We start from the raw sequence: 12,269 nt of genomic DNA on the forward strand, positions 1-12,269 counted from the left end.
TTTGCATTATCACAATAATCAAATGCAGCCATATTAATCTCTCTGGTTATTAACTTGATTTTTACACATTAAGATTTAGATTTAATCCCCTGGGATCATCTATTAATGCTTTTAAAGTTGAAGGGTTTCAACAGTTTTAAGTTCTTTCCCTTCTTTTAGCTGCAGGCAGTAAAATTTGAACGTGTGTGGAGTTTTGTATTTTGCATTCCTGGGGGATTTTCAGACACAGTGCTGTCAAGGACCATGAATCATGTTAAAACATAGCAACCTCTACAGCTATTAAAATGTCTGCAATAATGTGATTATTGTAAAATAGAAAAACTAATACCACATGTGTTACTTAAAGATCAACTCTTAAAGTCACAGAGAGAATGCTTTTGAAAAAAAAAAAAAAAAAAAAATGAAGTTGTTTTTTCGCACGCAGCCAGAATGTGAAATGTCTCATCTACTGAGAAAGAAAAGTTTCAGCTCCTTTTACAAAACACATCCTTACCGAGCTTCAGGTCAACAGAGCATAAAAATGGCAAAAAGTCCAAGATCAATAAGCATGAAAAGCTGTTTTATTTCTGTTTGAGCAAGTTGTAGCGACTATGACCTGCTGGAACAGTCTCCAGTTTTATGCTTTCATAGTCACAGAACGATGACATCCAAGCAGAAAACGGAGCTTGGCCTGTTCTGATGAGCTGTCAGTGTGGACCCTGCATTACGACTTGCCTTCCATTGGCTTGGGGCTCAGTCCTTAGAAATTTATTAAAGTTATTATATAGACTCATGCACAGATAAACATTATCCAGGAAATTATTTGGAGCATTTGTATCATAAGACATAGAACACAAGAAGAATAAAAGCATTTTTTTTTCATTGCGTAAAGGGATTTAAATCATCTTAGCTTCCTTGTTTCTCTGTTGATTTTCAAAAATTAAGGATGTGAGTTAATGTATGCTTGTCACAGTTACCTCATTCAGTCAACAAATCATACAAGAGCCCAGGAATAATTTACCCCATAAGCTATGAATATTTCTGAGATTTGCATGGTATTTTTGGTCTTATTTCTGAAATATCTCTCAGTAAAAGAAGCATAGCCTGCATCATGTTATTATGTATATTACCTATTAGTAAGGATATTTTATAATGTTTTTATTCTATAATTTCTTATCTGAGAATAAAAAACAAAATATCAGTTTTGGTATTTGGACATAACAACTTATCAAAGAACATAAGGTGGTAAATAGATGACAATTCTCACATGAAAAGGCACAAAGATTAAAGAATTTCAAATGATCCCAAGCCTTGAAGTACATGGCCTGTTTGGACAGTTCCTTGAAGCATTTGGGCACATTCTGGAAGATAGGATCAGGTACTCTTTTGCTTATTCTTATTGGGCAAAAGCTTTCCACACTTCCCATACGCTTTCAGGGGACTGATGACTCTGGCACACATGAATTGTCCAGTGGACAAAAAAATGCTGAATCCTGTCCAATTTCTGTTACCTAAGGATCAGTGCATATATACAGCTTGTCTGGAATTAAAGTCAGGCTATAGGGAGCAGAGGAACTGACTTTAGTGCCCTTGGAATAACTAGTAGGCATTACTAATACCCAACTGGGTGTACTGTTTACCACTCTTAACATTAGCCTGAATCCTAATCAGTCCTTTAGAAATGATCCCACTAGTGTAACATTCATGGAAGTCAATTTTCTAGAAGATTTTCTAGTCCTTTTTGAATTTTAGAACAATATTGACAGTAGGGATAAGCAAGGATGAAGGATGTTCTCCTTTGTTTCATCAGCTACCTTGAGACACGTACACAAAGAATCTTACAGGAATGAAAATGTAACCACTCTCCAAATAGTTTAGCGTCATTTCTGTGATTGGGCTGGAAACTTCCTCCAGTGTATAGTCCATTCCTTGTAGGGGAGGCTCAGAAGAAGCCAGAGCAGAAGTTTCTGTATGAACCTGGTGAAGGTCAGAGGAATCCATCCCTTGTTCAGTCAGATGCTGCACAGACATGATCTCAGGTGTCCTCGCCCCAACTCTGCAGGACTGTCTGCCATTTTTCAGGTAAGTAAAAGGACTGGAGAGGTTCAACACTCGCCCAAAGTCACACAACTTGTAAGTGATGACATGGGGACTCAACTCTAGATCTGTCACATCCCCAAACTCATTCCCTTTCTAGTAAATCATGCTGCCTCCCACCTGGGGCTGAGGTCAGTGACAAGTGTTATACTCTTTTACTCTTTTAACAGATAGCTTTAGATCAGCACAGGAACAAGCACAGGCTTCGGATGGGCAGGACATCTAGAGTCCAAAGAAACTTTGGTGTAAATCACAGCTCTCATCCTTATTGCATGACCTTTGGCAAGTTTGTAATAATAGAAGAAGAAGGAGAAGGAGAAGGAGAAGAGGACGACACAGAAGGATGATAGCTACTATTCCCTGAGTGTGGACGGGGAGCCAGGGAAGGGACTAGACACTTATGAAAGAGCTAATGTCACAACAACACTTCAAGGTAAATTTTGTGTTCTCAACTGTCAGATAAAGAAGTGGAAACACAGAAAAGTAAGACACTTGGATATATTTCTTAGCTTTGCTTCCACAGAAGCTATTAGAGGTTTCTGTTCCAGGTCTGGGCTCCTCTGTCTTCCTATAAATTTGGAACATCTTAGAATCTCCACATCTTTAAGATGGATTCATGAGGTTGTTGTGCTTAGTAAATGAGATAACATATCCCAGTGTCATTCTAGATGAATCACAGATGATCAGGAAAGTTTGATTTTTCCATCTCCCCCAAGAAAATAAAAGTGTATGATCCTCAAACACTCCATTAACTCCTTGCCAATGGCTAAGGCTGTTCTTTCTACCCCTACTTCTCTGCAGAACTTCTGGTCTTCCTTCAAGTCTCCCCTCAAAATCGAGTGTCCCCTCCTCCTGCCAGGCATGTGGCATTTTACACATTTCTATTATGTATTGTCTCCTCCATGACATTGGGCTGTTCCAAGGCAGGGACAATACTTTACTTCTACTTCCCCCCAGTGCTTATAACTCTTCCTGAAACTGAGTAGTTGTTCATCAAATACTACCAGAATGGTAACGTTCATACATGTTTATTGAGCACCCATGTGGAAGCATCTCTCTACTAGGTCCAAAAATTGACTGACCGAGGGCTTCAGGAAATTTCCAGAGGTAAGTGCATTGTCATAGAGATGAGGCTGCTTAACCAACCTCACTCCCCACTTCCCCACCGCCTGACCCTGGGTAGCTTGACCTTTCACACTTTGATGATCACTGCACATCCAGCTTCTACCTCAGTTTGGGCTGTGAACCTGGGCCTTGTGTTTGCATATGTGTGAGTGATGATAAAAAGCATTGGTTTAAAGTTTCCCTTTTTCCTATGTCTATTTGTTAAAGTGAATTAATCTCATTTGTAAGTGATGTTCCCTGATCTCATTTTCAATGGGTGAGTGAAACAGAAACGGCCAAGCAAATATCTAAAATCAGTGTTAGCAAAGTTTATTTTTATGTATTAGTCAGGGTTCTTCAGAGAAACAGAACCAATGGGATCTTAATTATAGGAAATGGTTGAGGCAGTTATGGAGGCCAAGAAGTTCCACCATCTGGAGTCTGCAAGCTGAAGAACCAGGAAAGCCTGTGATATAATTCAGTCCAAGTCCAAAAGCTGGAGAACCAGAAGCACCAACTGCCCAGGGCAGGAAAAGTCAGATGCTCCAGCTCAAGGAGAGAAAATTTGCACTTCCTTTGCTTTTTTGCTCCATTTGGGCCCCCAGTGGATTGGATGATGTCCACCCACATTGCTTCAGGGTGCTTCTCTTTACTCAGTCTACTGAATCAAATGCTGATCTCTTCCAGAAACACCTTCACAGACACACTCAGAAATAATTTTTATCAGCTCTCTCTTAGGCAGTCAAGTTGATTCATAAAATGAACCATCACACCCTACTGTAAAATAAATGTAATAATGAATAATGCACCCTATTCTCTTGGGCTGGGAACCAGACCGTGCAATCTCATGGAGGAGAGCAGGCACCCAGGATGATTCCTTAAACTTCAACCAGCCCTTCTCTGATGCTCAGGAACCACTTAAATACCCTTGTAGGTTCCCAGCACACATCCACTCTTTTGATTTCTGGGCCCTCCCCACTCTCTTGATGAGTCCTTCCCAACGAGGGAAACAATTTTACCTTTCCTGATATCAACACGTAAGAACAACCAACCAAAGGAGAACCAGAGGACCCAGGTGAGCGTCCACATCTTTCCTCTTCAGCCCTTCCTCTGGTTCAATATTCATCTTCTCTGTTCTCTTCTTTCTCAGATGGACGGATCTTCGTCCTAATTTTTAAGCTGACGTCATCAACTGAAACTTTTCTATCCTCTCCCACCACCTCTGCTCTCTCAGATCCGCCCCCACCCCAGCATCTGTAGTCCATTTCTCTATCTTGACTCACTTCATTCTGCTTTTCAAACGTGCAAACACTCCACTTTTTAAAACTGTGGTTCTCAAAGTGAGGTCTCCAGACCAGCAGCATCGCATCCTCGGAACTTGTTAGAAATGCAAATTCTTGAGCCCACCCCAGACCTTTGATTCAGAAGTTCATGGGTGGAGTCCTGCAGTCCTATTTATTACCAGCCCTCCAGGTGGTTTTGGTGAGCTAACGTTTGAGAACCACTGTCTTTCATTAAAGCCCCCTCAGGTCCCTTTGTTCTGGAGCTATATTCAAATTTTCTCTCTCCTTTAAATGTCAAAGGTCTTTATCAAGCAATCTCCACTTACTCTTTTCTCACTTCTAATTTTTTATAGACTCACTTGAAATCCTGGTTTTACAGACTACCACATTACTGATATTATATGAGCGATATGGTGGAATGTACACTGGAATTGGAGATAGAAAACCCAACTTTGAATGGTCATTCACTGCTTTTTAATCTATGTGACTTGGGCAAATTCCTGAAACTCTCTAGGCCTCAGTGTCTCCCCCTGCAAAGTGGGAATAATAATACCATCTTTACTGGATTATGGTAGAGATTAAATGAGACAACCATGTGAAAGTATTACACACAGTGTGTAGTAGAAGCTTAATAAATGTTTGCTAAAATCAAATTAAAATGGTACACAGACTTGTGTACTTTAGGAACAAAAAATTTCAGTGATTTCATGGGTTGTGTGGCGAAAGATGTGTTTTTAAAAAATCTTATTAAATGTTCATTTATGTGACACATTTTAATGACTTCAGAAGAACCATAGTTTTCACTGGATCAATTAACCATAATTTAAAAATTGCTAAATATGTTTTTATATGACTCTTTTGTATGCTTTTCCACACAGTGGTAATTTGTACTCTTTTCTACACAGGATTTTTATCCTCTTCTTTGGCCTCAATATTGTTTGAGTGTTGTTATCTTTTACCCTACGGAAGATTAGCAGAAACAAGCAAAGAAGCCTTGCTTCGTACTGCTTTTTTCATCTTCACGGAGCTGAAACCAAATGAAATAGATTACAACAGAGATCTAGGGTGTGTGGAAGAATAATCTCTCTAACCCCTTTAATCTCCAGAAATCTGGCCGCCACATTTATCAGTACACCATATAAGGTGCCTTTGTTATTGTTGTCATTCACTAATGGAAAGAAACCTGGAGATCTTTAAGAATGCTCATCTTCTCAACCTCTCTGTTGCATTTAGTGTGTTAGTTGCCCCCTCCTGGAATGGATGCCAGGATAATATTTTTGGAAGAGCAGCCAGTGTTTTGTTTTATTTTGTTTTTCCTCCAAGTTCACCCTTTCCCTTACCAGACTGCCCTCATACCACTGTCCAGTAGGTTAACGGCCTGAGTTCATGGTCTCAGAGGAAGGGTATGACAGGGTTTAAAGCAGAAAGAAGACTCTGTGTCTCTGGATTTTTTTTTTTTTTTCATTCCAAAAGCCAAAACTCTTGGATAATTTAGAGAATTGGGACAGAGGTAAAGCATCAGATTCAGAAAAACAGGTATTTTCCTTTGGGTTGAGAAAAAGAGTCCCTTAGTCTGGGGAGGGGAGTGGAGAGCTCAGTGGCTATCAAAGAAAGGGGCTCTTCAAGTGCGGATGCCACTGGGGCAGAGAAACGCCTCACCCTCCTTCCTGGCAAAGCCCCTTCCCCCTGGACACAGCAAGACTCCAGAGAGGGAGCGGTCGCCTGCCAGCTCTAGGCTGGTGGGGCCGTAAAGAGCCCTGAGGAGATTCTTGCGCTCTGCCATGAAGCAGGAAATGCATGGTGGAAGCTGGCTGGCTGGAAGAGGGGCTGCCAGCAGTAATGGGGATGTGATAGTGATGACCACTGTGGTGCAGTGCTCGTAATCAAATGAGAAAAGGGACAAGTCTCTCAAGGGTCACATGAGCCCATCCCCACGAGCCCCTTGGAGCTTAGTAAACTCCGGGAAGTAGGTGAGAACCCCAGGCTGGGCAAAAATAAGTTTCTGCTTCCTCTTGCACAAAGGAGCTGAACCTCTGGAAGTTAATTTGAATTATGCAATAAAATTACACCTCTTTTCAACTTGCTGGTGGACTGCAGTTAACCTCTAGTCTATACTGTGGTCTCCTAGTGCTGGGCAGTCCTTCTGTGCTCAGACTATTCCTCATCCAGAGTGACTATGGACCCCAAGCCACTCAACGAAGGTCCAGCTCACAGAAAGTCTCAAGAATCGTTTTCGATGGAAAATTTTCTACAGCACTTGCATATAGATTCTAGCAGATTTTTTCCCCAAGTCTTTTCAGCTTCCGTTGATTCTCGCCCCATCCCCACTGTTCTCACTTGATGGTCCATGTTTTGGGATGTGTGTGTGCCTGATAATGTGCTGAGCGTGAAGAATGCAGCAACCCACAGGACAGAGGTGCCTCTTGGAGACTGTGGTCTGGTGAGGAGACAGATACTGTAAAAGGTAATTGCATGAACATTATACCGTATACGCATTCAGTGCAATGACTATGCACTATTAAGTACAATGAGAATATATAACAAGGAGAACCTAATTAGACTAGGTGTCCAGAGAAGTCCTCCCTGAAGAAGCGGCATTTAGGGTGAAATAGGGAGAATGAGTCGAAGGTAGGCAGCTAAGACGGAATAGGTGTGAGCGGGGCTGGGGGAAGAGGTTAGTGTTCTAGGCACAGAAAACACCAGGAGCAAAGACCCCAGAGGGTAAAAGATCATGTCCTCCAACTCACATAGAGGAGGGTGTCCAGAATGGAGAGTACTAGTGGGAAAGCAGACGGAATGACCCTGGAGCTCTAAGCAGTCATGCAGCTGCACACAGGTCACATTAAAACAGCAAACCTGGGCACTGAGAGCAAAAGGAAAAGTATCCATGAAGTCAGTACAGGGAAGTGATGCGAGCAGATGTGAAAGTACTTAAAATGAGTACAACTGTAGTAAGATACAATTTTCATCTAAAATATTGAGAAAAATTAAACAATATGATGATATCCGGGGTTGGTAAGATGGTGGCAAATAAACAGCTTCCTGCACTGCTGGAGTGAATATAAATTGATGCCTCCCTTTGAAGAGTAATTCAGAAATCTATATTAAAAATGGAAATGACCAAGCAGCTCCACCATAAGGATTTACACTATGACTATGTTCTCAAAATATAACTAGTTTTCCAGCAAGACCCAACAAAGCATCTTCTTTAATATTAAAAGTTTTAGCAACAAAAACTGGACATAATCTAAATGCCCATTATAGGGGATTGGCTAAATAAATCATAGGATGAAATGTTATGACACATTAACAATATACTGCATATCTGTTTTGCTAATATGGAAGATCTCAGAGATACTTAAGCCTGTGTAGTACGATTTCACTTATATACATACTTAATGGCAGTTGCATATGTATGGGGATTATAAATTTTTATTTATTATATAAAAATTTTTATTATATAAATTAAGATTTTTACTGGAAGGATAGATACACAGAAAGTGCTAAGTTGGCTACTTTTGGGGAAAGGAACCACTGGTGATAGCTGGGAGAATTTTACTTTGATTTCGTTTGGTTTGATTTCTTTCCTACTGCACTTGTGTAGCAGACATAGTATGTTGCCTTTCCTCCGTCCATTTCCCACATCATTGTTGTTAACAGAAGCCTGAGGTTTTTGAGCTACCACCTCTCAACGTTGGGGACCCAATCCCCAACGCAGGGGTAAATTGTGTGTAATCCTAGAGTCTCAAAGTGATCTCAGTTTGAGGGTAGGCTGCGACCCCAGTCTCACCTATGAGATGATCTTCTGGGAGCCTCAGGGAGAGTTTGCCTCACTCATAAGAAGAAACTATGGGGCTTCCCTGGATTCCTCAACTATTAATATTTGTAACCTAAACTGGGCTTTAGCATTGGGGGTCACGATGCTGTGTTGGGGGGCTGGTCCCCTCCTCCCCAGACCTTTATTTGCATGAGCTAACCTCTATGAGGGAAAGGAGATCTGTAAGGAAGAAGTTTTATGGCTGAGAACCTGATATTAGAAGAATGGGAAATGGCGTAAGTTATCTTCTTTGGGCCACACAAGGTGAGAAAGGATATAAACAGAAGCTAAGGGAGTTGTTTTCAAAACGGATTTTTTTTTTTACACTTGGAGAACAAGGAGTGTAGTTCAGAGTATGAAGCACCAAATTCCTATTGAAAGTTGAGGAGAAAAATATTCTTTCCATTTCTGCAAGGGTGCAATGCATCTTCATCAGAGCTGAAGACTGAAGGAAGCCTAGTATAATTTAGTAACATGGGGTATGTAACATCAGAGCACCAGGAAAGGCACTTTAGACAGAGAAACCACATTCCCAAGAAAGGCCCTGACAGCAGAGCAGGGGCACAGAGCCTTCCTCGGGTGGCTGGCTGGCAGAGGGTACCTCTCGGGATGCTGAAACAGGAGTACATGAGTTGACTAATCATGACCACGGAGAAGAGATGCCTCCAGAAATCCCCGGGGGCCAGTGTAAGGAGAGTGCCGAGGACTTCAAATAATGCAGGTGGAGCCTCTGAACCAACAACTTATAGGTATTAATATCACCATGATCTTATTCACACACCTATAGGTTAGTGGGATGTTGAGACATTCAGATGACCTATAGTGATGGGGATGATACTACTGTTCCCTCTAACAGTCTTAATAAGGATTAATGAGACAATGTATGTGAAAATGTAGCACAGTGTCTGGTATGTAATAGTAAGCACTCTGCTAATTTCCTTTACAAGCTTCACCTTTATAAGAGACTTTTTAAAAGATCAATCTAGTATATTTATCCTTCCCATGATTCTATATCACAGAAGACAGTATGTACCTCATTTTTTCATGTTATGGAAAGATAAACAGAAATAAATGAATTCCTCTCTGCTTTAGAAGGTTCTTGTCATTTTACTTAGGCATCAAGTAGCTTGGAAACAAATAAGTGAAACATCTGGGGCTTTAGTGGATCTTTCAGTTTATTAAGACAGTAATGTATGAGAGAAATACTTCAGTGGTTCTGGAAATGCTTACTTTGCATGGGTTACTATATGAGCCCTAAAGAAGATGGTTAAAAGGTAAAGTGGGAATGAAAAGGAATACTCTCTAAGGTCACACACACACTAAAGGATTGGTATAAAATACCTCTATGGCATTATATTCTATTTATGATATTTCACTAGATTCTTGTTACACTTAGAAAAAGCAATCTCAACTTTTTATGTGATGCTACACAACAGCCCTGATTGGGCTGTTGCAAGGTCATTAATGAGTTTCAGTTGTCCCCCAAAGTCTTTTTTACACTTGATTTCTAGTGCTTGGAAAATTTCCAATAGAATGAACACTTCTACATTAGGGCAGGGATGGAAAATTTCTTACATCCTATGTTTGTATGTGCAGACATCACTAATCAATCATTGTTCTTTTCTGCTGAGTCACCTTCTCAACACAGTGCTATAAGCAGCCACTTCCAATCAAAAGAGTTAAAATCAATTTTAGCTATCTGCCTTAAAGCTTTGCTGTCTATGAAATTCAAATATTTGAAGAAGAGTGAAAATGTAAGTTATCAATCAATGACACCAAATGTTTAAAAAAAATTGAAATCAGCACATGCTCTGGCATTAGAGGAGAGAACTCAGGGGCTCTGGAAGAGGGGAAGGTCGGCAGGAGAATCTAGGAGCTCCCTGAAGAAATACTTTACCTACTTAACAATTTTGCCTAAGGCCAGTGTTGCCAAAAGGACCAGTTCTCTCCAGGGCATCTTTTTCAGCCATTTACCATCAAGTAAAACTTAAAACTGGCATATGATTTCTTAGGCCAAGGGCATTTTACTTTTTGAAATTTTAAAGTACTTGTTAGGTAAACTACTTCAAAAATTCAAGAGCCATAAAAGAATCCCAGAAGCAGCAAGAACAGTGCAGAGGAAGGTGAGCGAGGTGTAGCTTATTATAGCAGGGGCTGTGTATCTGTATATTGTGCACACACAGGTGCTCTTGGGCATGCATACTGGAAGATTACTATGTACTTCCATAGTTACCAATCTGGAAGAGGGGAAGGTAGCACACTGGCAAGTCAACAGGTAAGGGAAGGCAAGATGAAGTACATTTAAAAAGGACTTGAGCTTTTGGCCAAGAAGTAGTAATTGGGATTTACTTTCCCACCAGAAACCACAACAAAAATGAACAAAATATATGAAACAACAAATTGTGAGACACTGGATATCAGGCAACAAAGGACAGTGATCCTGACAAATGGGAAATCAATGAGGTGAGCCTAAGTTCTCCCCAACTTACTGCCCTGAGCAAGTTTCTAAGCCTTGATGCAGGGAGAGAGAACCCAGGCAGATCCAGAAGACTTCCTGCATTGAAGAGACAGACCTGAGAGTCCAGGGAGAATAAGGTAGCTATAGTTTACAAGATAGAGCACAGGAGAGGAGACAGCTTCACAGAGGAGAACTCCAGAGATTTACAGAGGGTCCCCCTTGTAGAACAGTGATTAGCACAGCATGTGGAGTAACTCCAGGAGACTGAGGAGAGTCACCTGAAAGGATTAGAGCATGGTTTCTCAATCCCAGTGCTACTGACATTTTTGGTTTCATAATTCTTTGCTGTGGGGGCCGTCCTGTGTATTGTAGGATGTTTAGGAGCATCCCTGGCCTCTACCCAGTACATCCAGTGACACTCATCATTCCCCCAGTTTCTAGTTGTGACAACCAAAAGTGTCTCTATACACTGCCAAATGTCCCTGGTAAGGCAAAATTTCTCTAATTGAGAATTACTGGATTAAAGGAAACAGAGCCTAGTGCTCACACAGGGCTGGAAACAGAGCTTGATCTGACCAGCCAGGCTGGAAAACCTCAAGATCCACAGGACGTTGGACTGAGTACACAGAAGGGTCTTACCTCAGTAGTGAGGAATAATTAGCCTTAGACTGAGCACTGCTCCAGTCCCACCTAACAAAATCTTAAAAGCAAGAACCAGCAGTATCAAACTATTGGCAAGCAATTTAGCTGCGTTTCAGAACAAAACTCGAGAATACTTTAGGAATACAAAATACATAGCACTCAACAAGGCAACATTTACAATGTCTGGAGTCAAGTGAAAAATTACCAGGCATGCAAAGCAGGAAAATATAATCTATAAATAACGAGGAGATCAGTCAGTCAATCAAAACTGACTCAGAACTGACACAGATATTTAGAATTAGTGGATAGGAATATTAAAATTGCTATTAAATATGCATTCTATATGATCAAAAAGTTAAGTAGAGACATACAAGATATAAAACTTCAAAAGATGGCTATTATAAAGTATAAGAGGGCTTCCCTGGTGGAGCAGTGGTTGAGAGTCCGCCTGCCGATGCAGGGGACGCAGGTTCGTGCCCCAGTCCGGGAGGATCCCACATGCCGTGGAGCAGCTGGGCCCGTGAGCCATGGCTGCTGAGCCTGCACGTCCGGAGCCTGTGCTCCACAACGGGAGAGGCCACAGCAGTGAGACGCCCGCGTACCGCAAAAAAAAAAAAAAAAAGTATAAGATATAAAACCGCAGTGGGTGAGGTTTGTGGCAGACATCAGAGAAGAAAAGATTAGTGAATTTGATGACATAATAATAAAAACAAAGGGAAAAACATTTTAAAAAATGAACAGAGCATCAGTCAGTTGTGGGAAAACTTCAAGTGGCTCCATATCATTAGAATCTCCAGAGGAGAGAAGAGAGTGGGGACTACAGAAAAATATTTGAGGACATAATTGCTGAAAGTTTCCAAATGTCATGAAACCCATAAACCCACAGGTT

The 12,269-nt window shown here is 41.0% G+C and overlaps 1 long non-coding RNA gene across 1 annotated transcript; it reads left to right on the forward strand.

The window, feature by feature from the left end:
* The first annotated feature begins 515 nt into the window (after positions 1–515).
* Positions 516–9,296, forward strand: LOC141276191 (uncharacterized). The gene is made up of 3 exons (XR_012325360.1): positions 516–2,061; positions 2,247–2,509; positions 5,369–9,296. It is a non-coding gene; the product is annotated as an uncharacterized lncRNA (long non-coding RNA).
* The last annotated feature ends 2,973 nt before the right edge of the window (positions 9,297–12,269 follow it).

The sequence above is a fragment of the Tursiops truncatus genome, chromosome 13 (assembly GCF_011762595.2).
Source record: "Tursiops truncatus isolate mTurTru1 chromosome 13, mTurTru1.mat.Y, whole genome shotgun sequence".
Lineage (NCBI taxonomy): Eukaryota > Metazoa > Chordata > Mammalia > Artiodactyla > Delphinidae > Tursiops > Tursiops truncatus.